We start from the raw sequence: 22,917 nt of genomic DNA on the forward strand, positions 1-22,917 counted from the left end.
AGGTTTATATGGTGTTGTTTTCTGTTTGGTGAAGGTTTATATGGTGTTGATTTCTGTTCGGTGTAGGTTTATATGGTGTTGATTTCTGTTCGGTGTAGGTTTATATGGTGTTTATTTCTGTTTGGTGTAGGTTTATATGGTGTTGATTTCTGTTCGGTGTAGGTTTATATGGTGTTGATTTCTGTTTCTATTTCTTCTAGGTCTGTGTGGGAACTTCAACAAGGTTCTGTCTGATGACATGAAGACCCCCAGGGTATGGGTGGAGGGAACAGCCTCTTCATTTGGGAACTCCTGGAAGGCTAATCCTACCTGCAGAGACAGAGAGGAGAGGCTGGACGACTCCCTGCTCCCTCAGCGTGGAGAATGGTATGCCCTCTTCACTAACTCTTTAATTGAAGGTTAACCCTTACATAACTCAATGAAAAGCAGAACATAAGCATTTCATAAATGTTTATGTCAACGACCGCAGTATCATGTCGTTGGATTCAAATCGAGGCAGGAAGCAGCAGTTTATACTGTATCAGACATATTTGAACTCTTACCATGTTCTGTTTACTCAGAGAACTATGCTAAACATTGGTGCTCCATGCTCAGAAGTTCTGACAGCACTTTTGCCAAGTGCCATGCCATGGTGGACCCCGAGCTTTACTACAAGGTAATACATTTTCTATAACTGTAACTGTTACATTTCATTGAGTTGCATCTGGTTTGGAATGCTCACAATTATACCTATTTGTCCTGAACTTTCTTACTGTTTTTAATGCTGTTTGTAATACTGTTTGTCATGCGAAAGCTCTGGCCAATGAGATTTGTTAAATATTTATTACGTATGGAACATTTACTTAAAGTTGATATTTTCTACAGCGATGCACGTACGCTAGCTGCAACTGTGAGAAGAGTGAAGACTGCCTGTGTGCCGTCTTCTCCTCTTATGTGCGAGACTGTGCTACCAAGGGAGTGGTCCTGTCGGGCTGGAGAGAGAACGTGTGTGGTAAGTGATTTACACTTCTCATATTTATGTCTTGTCGTATATTGGTGAAAGGAGATGACAGTATAGGCCTCTCCTGACTACCAATGAAAGGTTCACTGATATTCTCATTAGAATATATGTGTTCTGCAAATGGTTCTACTGCCATCTCTAAAAGTATGGGAGACAGAGGACAACCTTGTTAGATTCCACTGCCATTGCAAAAAGTAGGGGAGACATGGGGTAACCCTGACAAATTCCCCTACTCAGGGGAAATTGCGGTGCCCGGTCAAACGGTTGTGGATGTTTGTAAAAGTTTTTATTTTATTGTGATGTCAACTTTTACCTGTTACGGCTGGGGCTTCCGCTAGCGGAACGTTTCGACAACATCCAGTGAAATTGCAGAGCGCGAAATTCAAAAGAAATTATTAGAAATATTTAACTTTGATACAATCACAAGGTTATACACCAAATTAAAGTTTAACTTCTTATTAATCCAGCCACTGTGTCAGATTTCAAAAAGGCTTTACGGCGAAAGCAAACCATGCTATTATCTGAGGACAGCACCCCATCAAACAAACACGACAGTCATATTTCAACCCGCCAGGTGCGACACAAAACTCAGAAATAACGATATAATTCATGCCTTACCTTTGAAGATCTTCTTCTGTTGGCACTCCAATATGTCTCAGAAACATCACAAATGGTCATTTTTTTCTATTAATTCTGTCGTTATTTCTCCAAAATGTCCATTTATTTTGCGTGTTTGATTCAGAAAAACACCGGTTCCAACTAGCCCAATATGACTACACATTATCGAATAAGTTACCTGCAATCTTGGTCCAAACATATCAAACAACTTTCCCAATACAACTTTAGGTACCGTAAATAATTGATCAAATTTAAAACGGAATAAACCGTGTTCAATAGTGGATAAAATGAAAGTGGAGCGAGCGCCAGGTCGCACTCCCCAAACACAACTGTATACCAGACTCAACCCTCGTTCTGAACAGCCATACTTCTTCATTACTCAAAAGAAAACATCAACCAATTTCTAAAGACTGTTGGCATCTAGTGGAAGCCCTAGGAACTGCAACCAGATCCCTCAGAAATGTAGATTCCCATAGAAATCCAATTGAAAACATGGTCACGTCAACAACAACAATTCCTGGATGGTTTGTCCTCGGGGTTTCGTTTGCCAAATAAATTATGTTATACTCACAGACGCAATTTTAACAGTTTTAGAAACTTTAGAGTGTTTTCTATCCAAAACCAATTATATGCATATCCTAGCTTCTGGGCCTGGGTAGCAAGCAGTTTACTTTGGGCACTCTTTTCATCCTGATGTGAAAATACCGTCCCCTATCCCAAACAGGTTAACAACACTTACTTACTTAATCCTAATCCTTCCTGGAGTAAAATAGAGCCTTTAGTAAAGTTTTCCAACACTGCCAATCTTAACTTTATCCAACACTTTCCATATTTCCCTACAAACAGACAAATACATTGGTCACTGCCCAGCGTCTCAGACCTACTCTGACCAGCTCCAGAGATGTCAGCTGACCTGTAGCTCCCTGGCCAGCAAAAACCAGGGTTGTACCAACGACTTCCTCCCCGTGGATGGTTGCTCTTGCCCGGATGGACTCTACATGGATGACAGGGGCACCTGTGTACCCATGGACAAATGCCCCTGCTTCCACAACGGGGTCCACATCAAGCCTGGGAAGTCCATCAACATTCAGGAGGAGCACTGGTGAGAGACTGTTTCCATCTAATAAAGTGTTTAGCTACCTATTTAAGTGACTACTTACCTACCTACCTACCTTCCTACCTACCTACTTACCTACCTACCTACCCATCTACTTACTTACCTAATTTACCTACCTACCAAAGCAGCAAATGTGTCATATTACCTGCTAGTATAAAAAGTACAGTCCTGCAATGTTACTCCAATATTAAAATATCTCTTGTCATCATGTGTTCTACTAGTGTCTGCAACAATGGGAAGCTTCACTGTCGTTCCTGGAAGATGCGTTCAGAGAGTAGTAAGTAGCCTTTCTGTGTCCCCTTGCTATTCATATCCCATTAATCCTCTGATGTATACAGTATTGTACCTAGACTTGGGTTCAAATACTATATGAGAGATCATTTCAATTACTTGAGTCCAGGACTAGGATTAAATCTGTTTTAAACCGGCCCTGGAAGTATTTGAAAGATAGTATTTGAACCCAGATATAATTTGACAACTTATTGTGTAATAATAATGAAACTGCTTCTGTTACAGCCTGCCAGTCGCCGAAGGTGTTCTTGAACTGCTCCAATGACCTGGGAGTACAGTGTACACGGAGCTGTAGGAACCCGGATTTCATGGACTGTGTGAGTTGACTTGTTGACTTCCATTAGTACCTGACCTAAGGGTTGACTTCTTTATTTAATTCCCGTCTCTCTCCTTGACCACAGTTCTCCGCAGAGTGTGAGTCTGGGTGCAAGTGTCCCATGAGTCTGTGGGAGGATGGGAAAGGCATGTGTGTGAAAAAACATGAATGCCGTGCAGCCATGACTGGATTCCTCCATGCCCCAGGAAACAGATCCCAAACGGATGTAACACTTGGTGAGTTATTGACACGTTACTTTCTGATCAAAACGATAATGTGAGGTTATGCGGTATGATATCGTTATATGATACAATACCATTAAAAAAAGGAATGGAGATGAAAACTAAAAGGAATGAGATTTCATGACACGAAGTTGTAGCGCTTCCTTCATCCTCTCTAGCTAATGTGATCAGGATTGTATTTGAAGAGGATTTTTGACTTAGTGTCTCTCATACTGTACATGCAGCACCTGTAGAGTGGGAAATGGGAGTGCACAGATAAGAAGTGTCCAGGAACCTGTACCATCTATGGCAGTGGCCATTACAAAACCTTTGATGAGCACATTATGGCTTCCAAGGAAAATGTGGCTATGTGGCTGTCCAGGTAATTAATGCTTTTCAGGACATTTCAATACATTCAATTCAATTGTGATGTGTTTCTATACAAACAAATATGTTTGTATAATTGTACTCAAGCTATTGTCTTCTATATTACCAACTAATCATTTAAATGGCAAAAAGTCTCATTTGGTTTCTAAAGTACTCACTCCCTCTGTCTCTCTTTAAGAACAAATGTGGGAACCGGCCTGTCCAGGACAAATTCATGGTGATCACAGAGAACATACCGTGTGGAACCACAGGCACCACTTGCTCCAAGTCTGTCAGGGTTCAACTGGGAGTGAACTGGACAAGTATTTACACCAACAGGCGGCTGGTGGCACCTTCAATGGGAAGGATGGGCTCATAGTAATGGCTGGAACGGAATGAATTGAATGGCATCAAATGCATGACTGGTTTTGATGTGTTTGATACCATTCCATTTACTCCACTCAGGCTTTATATTGAGCCATTCTCCTCTCTATACCCGTTGGATCATAATGAGAGATCATTTGACATTCATACATACAAAAAAATACATCATTTTGCATTATTTAGCAAATGCTCTTATTCAAGCGACTTATTCAGAGAGACAGTACAATTAGTGAATTCAACTAAAGTAGGTCAAATCACCATCACAATCATTGCAAGTAAAACTGTCTTCCAAATAGCCACTAACTACAAAAATCAGTACGACATTCAAGCCATTTTTTTTCTTCATATAAAGCTTTATAAAGTGTATTGTCTGTCAAATTTTTGCAAAAAATTCATTAACTTTCCCCAAATTCCCTGTTTTTCCAGAAATAATGAATTAATTGTCTGTGAACAGGAAGTGATAAAAGTGATAAATCCTTATCCTTACAGAGAACAGAGCTGAAACTAGCAAAGAGGACCCATGAAGTGGTGGACCTAGGCGTGGGCTCTCAGATCCAGTACCGAGTGAGGACCGTCGGTCTGTACCTGATTGTTGAGTCAGACATCGGGATCGCAGTGCTGTGGACCGCAAAACTACCGTCCGCATCGTCCTGGAGCCACAACATAGTGTAAGTTTAGTGTTGAAGGGTCAACACATAGAGAAGGCTGTGATGAAATAGATGAACAAGACATCAGACGTCAGAGTGCATTTTGTGCTGACAGTGATTGATTTGGTACAGTTCCACTGTGTTTGCCTTATCGTTTCCATGTGTCTACAGGGGAGCAGTGTGCGGCCTGTGTGGGAACTATAATGGAGAAGGCAGAGATGACTTCACCACACAAAGGTCAGATGATAGTTAGCAGCCCTGTGGAGTTTGCTAACAGCTGGAAAGTGTCAAGCACTTGCCCCGACGCAGAAAGCAACGTGGACCCATGTAGAGCCAGACCCAACCGTCACAACTGGGCTAAGATGCAGTGCAGCATCATCACAGGAAAGACTTTCCAACTGTGTCACAAGAAGGTACACTGCTGAAACTGATTGCTCTGTATAAACCGTGCAACTATAAACCAGGTGAAAGGTTCAGACAGGACACTGATAGGCTGGTGGACAGTCAAACTTCTCAACCAAAAAATACACCCAAATTGTTTTAAACATTGACTTTCTTGTCATCCTCGATGATTTTATTCATGTCTGTTGTTATATGTGTTTTGAATAATTCTCACAAGAAACAAACAAAAAAATAAATAAAACACAGTATTAGTGCATCATGTGTTCTCTCTGTATGTGTTTAAAGGTAGACCTAGTCTGTACTTTGAGAACTGTGTGAAGGACTCCTGTGCCTGTGATAGTGGTGGAGACTGTGAGTGTTTCTGTACAGCTGTAGCAGCCTACGCCCAGGCCTGCACCGAAGCTGGAGTCTGTGTTGCATGGAGAACACCAGAAATCTGTAAGTAAGTACAACAAATCTTTTTGGGTTCATTATGCTTGTGTCCCAAAGGTCACACACTTCCACTGTTTGACTGTCAGGCTTGGCATTGAAATGATTTGGCATGTCTGGTGTAATTTGGCTCATTAGAATTTACAATGCGAGTAAATGAATATGTTGTTGAAAGAACCCAAAACATGGTGACAATGTGAGGATGTGGATCTAAAAGTATATTTTAGCTGGTTGGTTTAACCAGATATCTTAATGTGTAATGTTATAGTGGATGATTTTGACCAGGTACATAGGGTTCTGATAATAAGTCATGCACTTCATATGGAATAGGGTGCCATTTGCTGAGGGCATGCAATGTGTATTCAGTGTATGAACCTGTCGTTTTCCCTTTGTAGCTGTGTTCTGTGACTACTACAACGATCAGGTGAATGTGAATGGCATTACAGCCCTTGCCACACCCTTGCCTTTAAGACCTGTCTGAATCCAAATGGGACCTGTGACAACCCTCTTCCCAATCTGAGTGAGGCAGCTGGCTATTTGATGTGATTGGCATCAGCCTGTTTGTTCCATATGCACATGCTCTTCTTTGCAAAACATCAATTCATTTTTCTTAACCTCAACTTCATTTATATGTAATAACTCAATCAAAACAACTAAATCACAATGTCTTCTTTTAGGTTGTTACCCACAATGCCCTCCAGATAGGCCAATATTTAATGAAGAGACCGGGAGTGTGTTGAGGAATGCACCAACAACAACCCCAGGCAACCACACCAACACCAACAACAACACCGTGGACACCAACAACTACCACATTGACAACTAAACCTCCAACCAACAACCACATCACCATCACCAATGCCAACCAACACCAATGCCACCAACACAACAAACCAAAGCCACCACCAAGCCAACCACATCACCATCACAACACCATCAACAACACCAATGCCACCAACAACAACCACAGCCAACAAAGCCAACAACAACCACAACACCAAAGCCAACAACAACACCAATGCCACCAACAGCAACAACTAAAACAACAACACACACCAACAACCACCACAACAACCACACCAATACCACCACCCAACAAACAACAACAACAACCACAACAATGCCAACAACAACAACAACAATACCACCACCAACCACAACAACAACAACCCCAATGCCAACAGCAACAACACCAATACCAACAACAACAGCAACACCAATACCAACAACAACCACACCAATACCACCACCAACAACAACAACAACCACACCAATTCCACCACCAACAACAACCCCCAGACACCAAGAGCCAACAACTTCTCCTTGTATTCCTACCTGTGAGTGGTCAGAATGGTATGATGAAGATGATGATAAAGACAAGAGTGACTGGAAGCGTGTTGGAATATCATGAGTGGAAAAGAAGTGTGTGAAGATCCACAGGATATTGAATGTGTAGCTACAGACTATCCAAATACAAGCTTAGAGGACTATGTAGCCCGACAGGCCAAGTTGTGGAGTGCGATGTTGACTTAGAGGGTTAATATGTGAAGAAAATAAACAAACTCAGAGACCATTTAAGTGCTATAACTATAAGATTAAGTCCTCTGTTGCGTTGAATGTTTATCAACAACATCACCAAAACCAACAACAACACTAACAACAACAACAACAACAACCTTCACCACCAACAATGACCACACCAACAACAACACAACACCAACAACAACAACCACACCTTCACAACACCAACAACTAATACCAACAACAATACCAACAACAACAACAACAGCAATACCAACAACAACCGACAACGACAACAAAAACACCAACAACAACAACACCAGCAACAACAACAAAACTAATACCAACAACAACAACAACACCAACACCACCAACAACAACACCAATACCAACAACAACAACTCCAATTCCACCAACAACAACAACACCAATACCACCAACACCATCAACAACACCAATACCAACAACAACAACCACACCAATACCACCACCAACAACAACACCAATACCACCAACACCAACAACAACCACACCAGTACCAACAACAACAGCCACTCCAATTCCAACAACAACAACACCAATACCTCCAACACCATCAACAACACCAATACCAACAACAACATTCACCAACAACAACAACACCAATACCACCAACACCATCAACAACACCAATACCAACAACAATGCAACACCAACAACAACACCAATACCAACCAATCACACCAATACACCAACCAACGCAAATACCAACATCAACAACACCACCACCAACAACAACAACAACACCATCAACAACAACAACACCAACAACAACAACACCAATACCACCAACAACAGCGACACCAATACCACCAACAACAACAACACCAATACCACCAACACCAACAACAACACCAGCAACAACAACACCAATACCACCAACAACAACACCAATAGCAACATCAACAACACCACCACCACCAACAACAACAACACCACCAACTCCATCAACAACAACAACAACACCACCAACACCATCAACAACAAAACAACAACCACACCAATACCACCAACACCGTCAACAACACCAATACCACCAACAGCAACAACAACAACAAAACCACCAGCAACAACCACACCAATACCCCAACAACCACACCAATACCACCAATACCATCAACAACACCAATACCAACAACAACAACACCAATACCAACAACAACAACAACACCAAAAACAACAACAACACCAACACCAACCACACCAATACCACCAACAACAACAACACCAATACCATCAACAACACCAATAACAACAACAACAACACCAAAACCACCAACAACAACACCACCAAGAACAACCACACCAATACCACCAACAACAACCACACCAATACCACCAGCAACAACGCCAATACCACCAACAACAACACACCAATACCACCAACACCATCAACTACACCAATACCACCAACAACAACCACGCAATACCACCAACACCATCAACAACACCAATACCACAACAACAACAACACCAATACCACCAACAACAACCACACTAATACCACCACCAACAACAACACCAATACCACCAACAACAACCACACCAATACCACCAACACCATCAACCACACCAATACCACCAACAACAACCACACCAATACCACCAACACCATCAACAACACCAATACCACCAACAACAACCACACCAATACCAACAACAACAACCACACCAATACCAACAACAACAACAACATCAATACCACCAACAACAACCCCCAGACACCAGAACCAACAACTACTCCTTGTATTCCTACCTGTGAGTGGTCAGAATGGTATGATGAAGATGATGATAAAGACAAGAGTGACTGGGGCGCGTATTGGAATATCGCAGAGTGGAAAGAAGTGTGTGAAGATCCAGGATATTGAATGTGTAGCTACAGACTATCCAAATACAAGCTTAAGGACTATGTAGCTTCGACAGGCCAAGTTGTGAGTGCGATGTTGACTTGAGGTTAATATGTGAAAAAAATAAACAAACTCAGAGACCATTTTAAGTGCTATAACTATAAGATTAGAGTCCTCTGTTGCGTTGAATGTTTATCAACAACATCACCAAAACCAACAACAACACTAACAACAACAACAACAGCACCTTCACCACCAACAACTACCACACCAAAACCACCAACAACAACCACACCAATACAACCAACAACAACGACAGCAATACCAACCAACAACAACACCAATACCAACAACACAACAACAACACCTACAACAACAACACCACCAACAACCACACCAAACCAACAACAACAACTCCAATTCCACCAACAATTCCACCAATCAACAACACCAATATCAACAACAACAACACCACCAACAACCACCAACAACACCAATTCCAACAACACCAATATCAACAACAGCACCAACACCACCACCACCAGCAACACCAATACCCGAAACAACCCACCAATACCACCACCAACAACAACCGACACCAACCACACCAATCAACAACGCCAATACAACACCATCAACAACACCAATTATAACAACAACACCACCAATACCACCAACAACAACCACACCAATACCACCCAAAACAACCACACCAATACCACCACCAACAACCAACAATACCAACACCAACAGCAACACCATCAACAGCACCAGCACCAATACCACCAACAACAACAACAACACCAAACCATCAACAACACCATCAACAACAACAATACCAACAACAACACCAATACCACCACCAACAACACCACCAACACCATCAACCACACCAGCACCACCACCAACAACAACAACAACCACACCAATGCCAACACCAACAATCACCACCAACAACAGCAATACCAACACCACCACCAACAACAACACCAAACCACCACCACCACAACAACAACCAATAACACCAATTCCATCAACAACAACACCAACACCAACAACAGCAACAACAACCACGCAATACCACCAACAACAACACCAATACTACATCCACCATCAACAACACCAACCACCCACCAACAACCAACAACAACAACACCAATACCACCAACACCATCAACAACACCAATACCAACGGGGCAACACCAATACCAACACCACCACCAACAACAACCACACCAATACCACCAACCACCACACCAATACCACCGAAACAACCACACCAACCAACAACCACCAGTACCACCAACAACACACCAACACCACCACCAACACCAACAACACCAGTACCATCAACAACAACACCAATACTACATCCGCCGGCAACAACAATCACACCAATACCACCAACAGCAACCGGCCACACCAGCAACACCACACCAATACCACCAACACCATCAACAACACCAATACCAACCGGGGCGGGGCCCCAATGCAACACCAACAACACCAACACCACCAACAACAACCACACCAATACCACAACCACCGACAACAACAACACCAGTACCACCAACAACCACAACCAATACCAACAACAACACCAGTACCACCAACAACACCAACCACCACCAACAACAACAACACCAGTACCACCAACAACAACACCAATACCCATACACCAACAAAAACAACAACACCATTACCACCAACAACTACCACAACAACACCACCAACAACAACAACACCAACAACAACAACCACACCAATACCACCAACAGCAACCACACCAATACCAACACCAACACCATCAACAACACCAACAACAACCACACCAATGCCAACACCCAACACCAACACCACCAACAACAACCACACCAATACCACAACCACCGACAACAACACAGTACCACCAACAACAACAACCCACCAACAACAACACCAGTACCACCAACAACAACAACCACACCACCAACAACAACAACAACACCAGTACCACCAACAACAACAACACCAATACCACATACACCAACAACAACAACACCATTACCACCAACAACTACCACAGCAACAACAACACCACCAACAACAACAACACCAATACCAACACCACCACCAACAACAACCACACCAATACCACAACCACCAACAACAACAACACCAGTACCACCAACAACAACAACCCACCAACAACAACACCACCAACTACAACATCAACCACACCACCACCACCACCAACAACAACACCACCAACAACCACACCACCACCAACAACAACACTACCACCAACAACTACCACACCATTACCACCAACAACAACCACACCTATACCACCAACTACAACGGAAGCCATAACTCTAACCACAACCCCAACGACAACAGAAGAATCAACCACAACCCCAGGACAACTGACAGCAAAAACCAACCACAACCCCAACGACAACAGAAGAATCAACCACAACCCCCAGGACAACTGAAAAACCAACCACAACCCCCAGGACAACTGAAAAACCAACCACAACCACCTGTCATAGACACCACAACCACTAAGCTCTACAGCAACACCCAAACCACCAACTACAACAGAAGCCACAACTCCAATGACAACCACATCACCAGCAACCCATGAATCGGTTGTCACTGGTCCTCCAATAACACCAGAACATCAAGTCAGTTCAATACCAACCACAACTGGGTCACCAACCCCTCCACCAATCACTTGTCCTGAGTGGGACAAAGTGGTAAGTACCTCAATATAACCATCACATAATCAACTGGGCTCCCTTAACGTCGATAACACATAGCCAACATTTGATGTCAACGAGGTGAAAAGTCCTTTCAGAGACTTATTAAATGATTCCTGTGTGAATTGTGAAAGCTCTCTGATGACGTGCAATTTTCTTTTCTCTCTAAAATATCAACAAAATGAAACTTTCTGGCTCTGCAACTGCATTGGCCAGATGCATTGAAAACAACACCATTGAGATAATTCCGTATGAATGCCCCAGTTACTGAGCCAATCACATGTACCAATGGCAAAAACCAGTGCTACAATGGGATGAGTTCTACTGCTGCCAACGGTCGTGTGTGACTGTGAGTTGAAAGCTTCTTCTTCTCCTCTGACCTGGTCAGGAAGGTAGATGGCCATGTCCAGTTTCTGTAACTATTAACATACACGTCCTTATCCTTTTTATTTGGAATACTCAATATAAATACTCAATATAAATATTACTTCATACATTTAAAAAAAAAATCATTTGACAGAGGATTGTAATGTCTGTCTGCTTCATAACGGTGTTTATTTTCATGACAGGCGTCTGTGAGGGTTGGGGAGACCCCCATTACATCACCTTCGACGGGCTCTTCTACAGTTTCCAAGGGAACTGTACCTATGTGCTGATGGAGGAGATGTTGCCGCGTCACCACTTCAAGATCTACATCGACAACGTCAACTGTGATCCCACCGAGGACGTGTCTTGTCCTCGATCCATCATTGTGTCCTACCGCTCAACAGTTATAACACTGAAGAATCACAACCTCATTGGAGCTGCTCAGTTGGAGGTAACTTAAGTGGATAAACTGGCTCAGAAATCAATATAAGCAATTCAGGCCATATATATGTTGAATGGCTGGATTTGGGGCCTAAAGGACTGAAAAATGATTTATGTGAAAATGAAAGACAATTCTCTTCCACTATTTCATTCTCTGAACTGAATTGTGCATTAGTTCTCAACATCCGTAGCTTTCATTGATACAACATATGAATTTGATGTTCTCCATCAACTTAATTCAACCTGTAATGTCATGATATTAGTAAGTATTGCGGTCACCTTGCCTTTCTTTAAGAGATCCTGAAGATTGATCTCCTCTCTCTTCCATCCCTTTTTCCTATCCTTTTCTATCCCCCCCTTTCGTCCATCTCTCTTTCATCCCTCTCTCCCTGCCATCTGTCTTACATCCCTCTCTCCCTGCCATCTGTCTTACATCCCTCTCTCCCTGCCATCTGTCTTTCATCCCTCTCTCCCTGCCATCTGTCTTTCATCCCTCTCTCCTGCCATCTGTCTTTCATCCCTCTCTCCCTGCCATCTGTCTTTCATCCCTCTCTCCCTGCCATCTGTCTTTCATCCCTCTCTCCCTGCCATCTGTCTTTCATCCCTCTCTCCCTGCCATCTGTCTTTCATCCCTCTCTCCCTGCCATCTGTCTTTCATCCCTCTCTCCCTGCCATCTGTCTTTCATCCCTCTCTCCCTGCCATCTGTCTTTCATCCCTCTCTCCCTGCCATCTGTCTTTCATCCCTCTCTCCCTGCCATCTGTCTTTCAGGCTCTTATTGATGGAGTTTCCCTGAGACTACCCTTCACGCGGAACGGTGTGAAGGTGATGAACTCTGGTATCAACATGGTCTTGGAGATAGCACACCTCCAGGTGGTAGTTACCTTTGGAGTCACTGGCTTCAGCGTCAACCTTCCTTGGCAACACTTTGGCAACAATACACAGGGTCATTGTGGTAAGGACTTAGTTTCATTCATTTGTTGTCCTTAAACTATTTGTCTTGGGCATTTAAACATAAGAGCTGAGAAATGATTGTGAATCACTGAACTTAAACAGAGAGCGGTCATTTGGTATTCTGAGCATGTTGTGAGAAGGCCTAATGGAGAAGTCTTTGAATTGATGGAAATCATTTATCCAAGGTTGGAGGTGAAAAAATAGCCTGGTTCCAGATCTGTTTGGGTTCTTTTTACCAAAACTCTATGTTTGTTGTCAGATATCGAACCATAGGGTTTGGCAAGACAGCACAAACTGATCAGGGACCAGGCTAGCAAACAATGGTTTGGGCTTTCCTGTCTGATGTCTGTGTCTGATATTTTTACTGTATGTGCTGTACTAATTGTGAGAGAGCTCCAACAAAGATGTCCAATGTATGTATTACTTTTAATAGCTGCAAATGGTAAAATAAATGACTTGAACCTGAACTGTATGCATCTCTTCCAGGAACATGTAGCAACAACCAGGCTGATGACTGCATGTTGCCTGGAGGTCAGCTGGTGGAGAACTGTGCTGTGATGGCAGACTACTGGCCAGCCAAGGACCTCTACCAGCCTGACTGCCATGTGCCACCTGGAATCCCCACCAACTCTCCTCTCCCTGAACCCACACAGAAGCCATGCAAGCCAGACTCCTCTGTCTGTGATCTCCTGAAGGACAGGTAAACCTCCCTAAAGGCACTGTGATCTCCTGAAGGGCAGGTCAACCTCCCTAAAGGCACTGTGATCTCCTGAAGGACAGGTAAACCTCCCTAAAGGCACTGTGATCTCCTGAAGGACAGGTCCACCTCCCTAAAGGCACTGTGATCTCCTGAAGGACAGGTCCATTGGTGTCTGACAGAAACCAAAATGAATCTTACAGTGTATTTGGAAGGTCTGTTTCTCATATTCTTTCATCTCTGGTTTTCAATCCACAGCATTTTTGCAGCCTGTCATCCATTTGTCTCACCTGACAACTTCTACAAGGGCTGTGTCTATGACAGCTGCCACGTGTCCAACCCAGCAGTGGAGTGCACCAGTCTGCAGACATACGCTGCTGCCTGTGCCCAGTTTGAGTATGCATCTACTGGAGAAACCACACGAGTTCCTGTGGTAGGCTTACTGTACTCGTTGAAAACATCCAGACTCACCATGTTAAATAAGACTCACCTCATAAGGATAGATAAATATGTCCACCATTGAAGAGATATGAAGTACTGTGTAGAAGACCAGGATCAAGGAACTGTGTAGATGAGACCAGGAACAAGGAACTGTGTAGATCAGACCAGGAACAAGGAACTGTGTAGATCAGACCAGGAACAAGAAACTGTAGAGATCAGACCAGGAACAAGGAACTGTGTAGATCAGACCAGGAACAAGGAACTGTGTAGATCAGACCAGGAACAAGGAACTGTGTAGATGAGACCAGGAACAATTTATACTAACACAACTTACTGTATGTTGTAGATCAGACCAGGAACAATACTATACTAACACAATAGAGGATGGGGTTTCTATTTATAAATATTAGATTAGTGCATTTTTGTATTTGAAGTGATAAATGATGGAGATAGTGGACATCCTTGTCTGGTTCCCCTTTGTAATGTGTAATATAGTATCGGGCTTCAGTCCTACAATCAACTGATTGTAAATAATTACTGTAGTCAGAACATTTTTCCATTGTGATAACACTTTACATCAGCAGATGTCACAAAGTGCTTGTACAGAAACCCAGCCTAAAACCCCAAACAGCAAGCAATACAGATGTAGAAGCACGGTGGCTTGGACAAACTAGGAAGAACCTGGGAAGAAACCAGAATCTGAGGGGTGGCCAGTCCTCTTCTGGCTGTGCTGGGTGGAGATTATAACAGTACATGGCAATTAAAGCCAGATCGTTCAGCAGCAGGTTCGGTAGAGAGAGAGAGAGAGAGGGAGAGAGAGAGAGAGACAGAGAGAGAGGATCGAAACAGCTCATCCGGTGGTCAGGACAGGGTTCCATAGCTGCAGTCACAACAGCAGAAATTGGATCAGCATTATGTCCAGGTTGACTGGGGACAGGCACAGCCAGGAGTCGTCAGGCCAGGTAGTCCTGAGGCATGGTCCTTGGACTCAGGTCCTCTGTGAAGGAGAGAGAGAGAGAAGAATTAGGGGTAGCATACTTAAGAATCACACAGGACACCAGAGATGACAGGAGAATTATGCCAGATAGGACAGTCTGAACCTAGCCCCCGGCACGTAGACTATTGCAGTATATACTGGAGACTGAGACAGGGGGGTTTGGGTGTCACTATAGACTGAGTTGTATCTTTCTTCAACAGCCAGCGACTGTCCAGCTGACAAAGTCTACAAGCCCTGCGGTCCTGCAGAACAGCCAACCTGTGATGACAAGTAGGTTTCTAATTAGAGATTGGCTGCGCAAAAACATCCTTGCTTTTCATGTTTTTATGTTAACTGAGAGTAGACAACTGTCAAATAAGACAAAGAGAAAATACCTACCTACAGTTAAATATAGAGTTGCTGTACAGAGGAAATAGGAGTTGTCACTGTAATGTTGTGTTCTACAGTCCAGACGAGTCTAGGATGAACTTCACCACCGAAGGCTGCTTCTGTCCTGATGGGATGAAACTCTTCAACAAGGACTCAGGGATCTGTGTTGATAAGTGGTGAGTGTTCCCAGTTACTGCCATTGGTCCATTTCATGTTGACGACACAGAGAAGATGGTTAGGACTTAACCTTTCAAGGATGTTTCAGGTCTATGAATGTTCTACTAAATGGTGGTGTTTGTGTTTCTGAAGGATGCATTGACCCCGAAGGAGTTCCATGAGAGGTAAGTTAGGCCTTTTGGTTCATTCATCCTTATTTTATTTGACTAATTAATATGGACTGTTATCTAGTCCACTGGCTCTGTCATGGATGATGCCAGAGGTTTATATGAGGACCTATTTACAGCGTCCACACAGTATTATCCACATTGTCTGAATGCCAAATGGCCCCCTTATGCCCTATATTTAGCCCCCTATGTCCTATTTAGTGCACTACATTTGACCAAACCCATTGATAGAACCACACTCCCTTCTTGTTGTATCTCATCACAGTTCAACGAGGTTTGAGTAAGTGCCAGGATTGCGTTTGTTTGGAGTCCACCAAGACTGTGACCTGTAAACCCAAGGTCTGCTCCAAACCACCAGTAGAGATATGCACTGGACCAGGCTTTGTATATGTCAACCAAACCCGATCCATCCGATCCATGCTGCTCCAACCTCGCCTGCCGTAAGGGATCTCACAACGCTTTTCACCTTCCATATTATACTCAGGTCTCAACAGTATTGTGCCGACCTGAACCGTACTGTGCTGGCTTGGATATGTTCTTTTCACATGGTCCTTTACAGCACGGGTCCAGGATCTAGGGTTGATGTGTAACCAGGCCAGTGCCGTACAGCTGGGCTCAGCTCAGTCGTGTTGAAAACACACACATAGTGAAGACATGAATCAGCTCATATTATCATGTCCATACTCTGCTATTGTTTCCCCTCCTAGGTTGTGACAGCAGCACTTGCCCAACTACCGACATGAACTGTCCTATTGGGTTCATACCAGTGGTTTCAGTCCCTGAGGGGAAATGCTGTCCAGAGCACACATGTGGTATGGTCTCTTTACCTAGATCTATACTATCTAGATTATCTACACTATCTACATGTGGTATGGTCTCTTTACCTAGATCTATACTATCTAGATTATCTACATGTGGTATGGTCTCTTTAACTATATCTATACTATCTAGACTATCTACATGTGGTATGGTCTCTTTACCTAGATCTATACTATCTAGACTATCTACACTATCTACATGTGGTATGGTCTCTTTACCTAGATCTACACTATCTACATGTGGTATGGTCTCTTTACCTAGATCTATACTATCTAGACTATCTACACTATCTACATGTGGTATGGTCTCTTTACCTAGATCTATACTATCTATACTATCTAGACTATCTACATGTGGTATGGTCTCTTTACCTAGATCTAGACTATCTACACTATCTACATGTGGTATGGTCTCTTTACCTAGATCTATACTATCTAGACTATCTACACTATCTACATGTGGTATGGTCTCTTTACCTAGATCTATACTATCTAGACTATCTACACTATCTACATGTGGTATGGTTTTTCTTTAACTATATCTATACTATCTAGACTATCTACATGTGGTATGGTTTCTTTAACTATATCTATACTATCTAGACTATCTACATGTTGTATGGTCTCTTTACCTAGATCTATACTATCTAGACTATCTACACTATCTACATGTTGTATGGTCTCTTTAACTATATCTATACTATCTAGACTATCTAGACTATCTACATGTGGTATGGTCTCTTTAACTAGACCTAGACTATCTAGACTATCTACATGGTATGGTCTCTTTAACTAGATCTATACTATCTAGACTATCTACACTATCTACATGTGGTATGGTCTCTTTAACTATATCTATACTATCTAGACTATCTACATGTTGTATGGTCTCTTTACCTAGATCTATACTATCTAGACTATCTACATGTGGTATGGTCTCTTTAACTATATCTATACTGTCTAGTATTCCTGTGTTTGTATTTCTGAGACAATACCAGTTCTTTTAGACAGTCCCATGGATTGGTTGTCTGTGTCTCTCTCAATTGGTTGTTTGTGTCTCTTGTCTCTTTCAGAGCCTAAAAGAGTTTGTCTTCACAAAGGCGTTGAATACCTGGTAATGACAAACTATTCTGCTCTCTCATCTGAAATGTTCATTACATAAATAAACACTGTTGGTTTTTACTTGTTTTAATATATTGCAGTATGTGTACAGTACGTCTCATACGCTATATGGGTTCATGTCAAATAGTGTCGGAGAGAGTGGGTCTCCTGGTTCCCCTGTGTCAGAGACAGTGGGTATCCTGGTTCCCCTGTGTCAGAGACAGTGGGTCTCCTGGTTCCCCTGTGTCAGAGACAGTGGGTATCCTGGTTCCCCTGTGTCAGAGACAGTGGGTCTCCTGGTTCCCCTGTGTCAGAGACAGTGGGTCTCCTGGTTCCCCTGTGTCAGAGACAGTGGGTCTCCTGGTTCCCCTGTGTCAGAGACAGTGGGTCTCCTGGTTCCCCTGTGTCAGAGACAGTGGGTCTCCTGGTTCCCCTGTGTCAGAGACCGTGGGTATCCTGGTTCCACTCTGTCAGAGACAGTGGGTATCCTGGTTCCCCTTTCCCTGTGTTAGAGACAGTGGGTATCCTGGTTCCACTCTGTCAGAGACAGTGGGTATCCTGGTTCCCCTGTGTCAGAGACAGTGGGTATCCTGGTTCCCCTGTGTTAGAGACAGTGGCTATCCTAGATCCCTGTGTTAGAGACAGTGGGTATCCTGGTTCCCCTTTCCCTGTGTTAGAGACAGTGGGTATCCTGGTTCCACTCTGTCAGAGACAGTGGGTATCCTGGTTCCCCTTTCCCTGTGTTAGAGACAGTGGGTATCCTGGTTCCACTCTGTCAGAGACAGTGGGTATCCTGGTTCCCCTGTGGTAGAGACAGTGGGTGTCCTGGTTCCCTTGTGTTAGAGACAGTGGGTATCCTTGTTCCCCTGTGTTAGAGACAGTGGGTATCCTGGTTCCCCTGTGTTAGAGACAGTGGGTATCCTGGTTCCCCTGAAGTAATGTGTAATGTAATGAGTTACTTGTTCTTCTAGCCCAATTCTAAAGTACCGGGATCAGAGTGCCAGGAGTGCACCTGCACCAACAAAGTGGACCCCAAGTCTGGCCATTACCAAATTGACTGTGGATTCATGCAATGTGACGAAGATTGTGAAAAGGTAACAACTGGTATAGCTGCCGTGTCTGCTCACATTTGAATTATTTACCAAAAGTTGAAATACCATTGAGTAGCTTAAATGTATTCAGTAAACAAGTTTTTATACTGGAGTCAGCTGGTTTCCTAGACCCAGATTCAGTAAGTAAGTAAACCTTGTCTGATTCAGAACTGCCCACAGATTAAGCCTCGTCCCTGCTTTTAAAATAATACTCAATTGGTGCTGAGACATCTGTTCTTGAGTTCTTCTATTCTGTAGAGTTTACTGGGAAGGCAATCGGTTGTATTCACACTTTAATAACGTGTGTTATCGTCCTCATCATTCTGTTTTAGGTGTTGCAGCAGGTCACTCATGTGTTCCTCTTCTCCTGCAGGGATATGAGTACCAGGAGCCTGGCTACTCCTCAGATGACTGCTGTGGGAAATGTGTTCAGACCCACTGTGTCCTCCAGATCAATGGGACCAAGCAGTTGTTGAAGGTAGGTACCGTTTCTGTCCGTTTAACTGTCACAGATTAACTAAGAAGTAGTAAGTAAGTCTCTGATAAATGTCTATATTGATTGTGCGGCTGTGTGTGTGTGTGTGTGTGTGTGTGTGTGTGTGTGTGTGTGTGTGTGTGTGTGTGTGTGTGTGTGTGTGTGTGTGTGTGTGTGTGTGTGTGTGTGTGTGTGTGTGTGTGTGTGTGTGTGTGTGTGTGGAACAAGCTTCCCCATAATATGAGGACAGCAGGAGTGCCTGCCCATCTCCCGAAAACCACTGACACCCTACCTCTTTAAGAGCGTGTTAAATAAGTCCCAATCCGCCCCACCCCTACGAGTGTTGTATGTTGCTGTCTCACTTAGCGATCTTAAGACAAATGCACGAATGTAAAAACGTTTTGATAAGAGCGTCTGCTAAATGACAAACATTTAATGTCAAATGTGTGTGTGTGTGTGTGTGTGTGTGTGTGTGTGTGTGTGTGTGTGTGTGTGTGTGTGTGTGTGTCCAGCATGGAGATACATGGTCTGCTCCTGGTGACAAGTGCCAGCAGTACAGCTGTGTGAAAAACGGTGATAGTTATCTGACCCAGAGCTCCAACATCCATTGCCCACCCTTCCAGCAGGCCAACTGCCAGCCTGTGAGTACGGTACTCAACATAACAAGAACAGATAGGCCAGCCTGTGAGTACAGTACTCAACATAACAAGAACAGATAGGCCAGCCTGTGAGTACAGTACTCAACATAACAAGAGCAGATAGGCCAGCCTGTGAGTACAGTACTCAACATTACAAGAGCAGATAGGCCAGCCTGTGAGTACAGTACTCAACATAACAAGAACAGTTAGGCCAGCCTGTGAGTACAGTACTCAACATAACAAGAGCAGATAGGCCAGCCTGTGAGTACAGTACTCAACATAACAAGAACAGATAGGCCAGCCTGTGAGTACAGTACTCAACATAACAAGAACAGATAGGCCAGCCTGTGAGTACAGTACTCAACATAACAAGAACAGAAAGGCCAGCCTGTGAGTACAGTACTCAACATAACAAGAACAGATAGGCCAGCCTGTGAGTACAGTACTCAACATAACAAGAGCAGAAAGGCCAGCCTGTGAGTACAGTACTCAACATAACAAGAACAGAAAGAACTGCTGACTGCATATGCTCTCGATTACCAACCTTATTGACAATGTTTCGATCCACAATCATTTTCATCAGATCCACAGTACAGTACACACAATATACCAGTTTTCATTTGACAGAAAAATTACTTCTCTCATCCTAATATGAAATGTATTATGTAAAGAAAACGTTGAAACTTTTTTTCTCCACAGGGTTCAATTCAGACCGCTGCAAACGGCTGCTGTAGAATTTGTAAGTATGAAAGTGAAATAATCAAAGCTGTTAACAATTTTATATCAGGATTGGAATATGACCAGGTTCATGCATCATAAAACCACTGATATTCCTAATTGATAATGATTGACACGGAGAGCCACCTTGTAGTCAGTGAACTCAAACAGGTGCAGCTCTTTTTCATGGTCTTTCCAGACGGATCATGTATAACGGTGTGTCTCCCTCCAATACCAGGTGTGGAGAAGGACAAGGCCTGTAAGATAGGATCCATGAAGAGTTTCATCAACCACAAGAGCTGCCAGTCTGTTGAGGAGGTGGAGATGCCGTACTGTGAGGGATCCTGCAACACCTTCACCAAGTGAGTGTGGAAACAATGCTACTATCACAACCCAGTGGAGCTTCATCACAGCCATAACACCACGGGGAGGGTTTCAGTATCCAGTTTAAGAAGCCTAGTGATGGACTGAAAATCATTTTCAATGAATCTCCATTGAACATGCTTCTTAGTCCAGGACTCGGTTTAATCTGTGTCTGGGACACACACACCCCCTAAATGTATTTGTGTTTTGTGAAACATGTCATTTGTTGAGGTGACTTTGTCTCTTGGGGAGTAGATGATCTATGAATCTCTGTGAACACCTCTCTTTCACTCCCGTCCTCCAGGTACTCTGCCATGGCTGCGTCTCTGGACCACTCGTGTGCCTGTTGCCAGGAGTCCCGGTCCAGTAACCGCACGGTGGACCTACGGTGTCTGAATGGAGATGTGGTGCCCTACACCTACCTACACGTGGAGGAGTGTAGCTGCAGACACAGCGACTGCAACAGAGCCATTAGGGTGCCCGCCCGCAGGACACGCAGCAACATGCTGGTGTAAATGGGATCTGTACTAATACAGATGGGAATGGTGCAGCACCAATCCACTCGCTGCTTACTGAGGAACACCCTGCTACCCTGCTTCACATGGCTGTTATTTATCTAATCGCTTTGATTTATCTATAAAATGTAGATTAAATCATATTTAAAATGTAGAAACTTATGCTTACTTATCTTATTAAAATGCAACCTTCAAATACTTATGTCCGTTGTTTGTTTTCTTGTGGAAGTGCATGCACCTTGTTTTAGAAAGCTTTGGTTTATTAAGATGTGAAACCTCTGTAGCCTTCTTCACACTGGCAGTTTGAAGTGATTCCTCCCCCCCAAAACATGTTGCATATCAGATTAGAATCTGTATATTTTCCAACAGTTTGAACAGCCAAAAAGCACATGGAAGCAGATATTTCCAGCCACATTTCAAACCACTTTCGTAGGTCTTGTGTCTGAAAGTACAAATCTTGCTCAATTTGACCTGAGGTGGTTTTTAGACTGTTATTTGGCATTTTGCTTGCTAGCTTATTTGATGACAGTTTAACAAGAACGTTTGGTAGCTAACTAGCTTGTTAATTGTTAATGAGTGAAATATGCTAGATAGCTGGTTGAAGCTAAACAGCTACCTAGCTAGCTAGTTGACTGCTGTGGCTAGCTAAACA

General features: G+C 43.3%; 1 long non-coding RNA gene and 1 pseudogene across 1 annotated transcript; both read left to right on the forward strand.

Moving 5' to 3' along the window:
- Positions 1-200: 200 nt before the first annotated feature.
- LOC135534196 (mucin-2-like) lies at positions 201-22,467 on the forward strand (annotated as a pseudogene).
- On the forward strand, positions 16,015-16,543 carry LOC135534198 (uncharacterized). Its single transcript, XR_010454649.1, has 3 exons — positions 16,015-16,104; positions 16,281-16,379; positions 16,513-16,543. It is a non-coding gene; the product is annotated as an uncharacterized LOC135534198 (long non-coding RNA).
- Positions 22,468-22,917: the final 450 nt, after the last annotated feature.

The sequence above is a fragment of the Oncorhynchus masou genome, unplaced genomic scaffold (assembly GCF_036934945.1).
Source record: "Oncorhynchus masou masou isolate Uvic2021 unplaced genomic scaffold, UVic_Omas_1.1 unplaced_scaffold_3119, whole genome shotgun sequence".
NCBI classification, from domain to species: domain Eukaryota; kingdom Metazoa; phylum Chordata; class Actinopteri; order Salmoniformes; family Salmonidae; genus Oncorhynchus; species Oncorhynchus masou.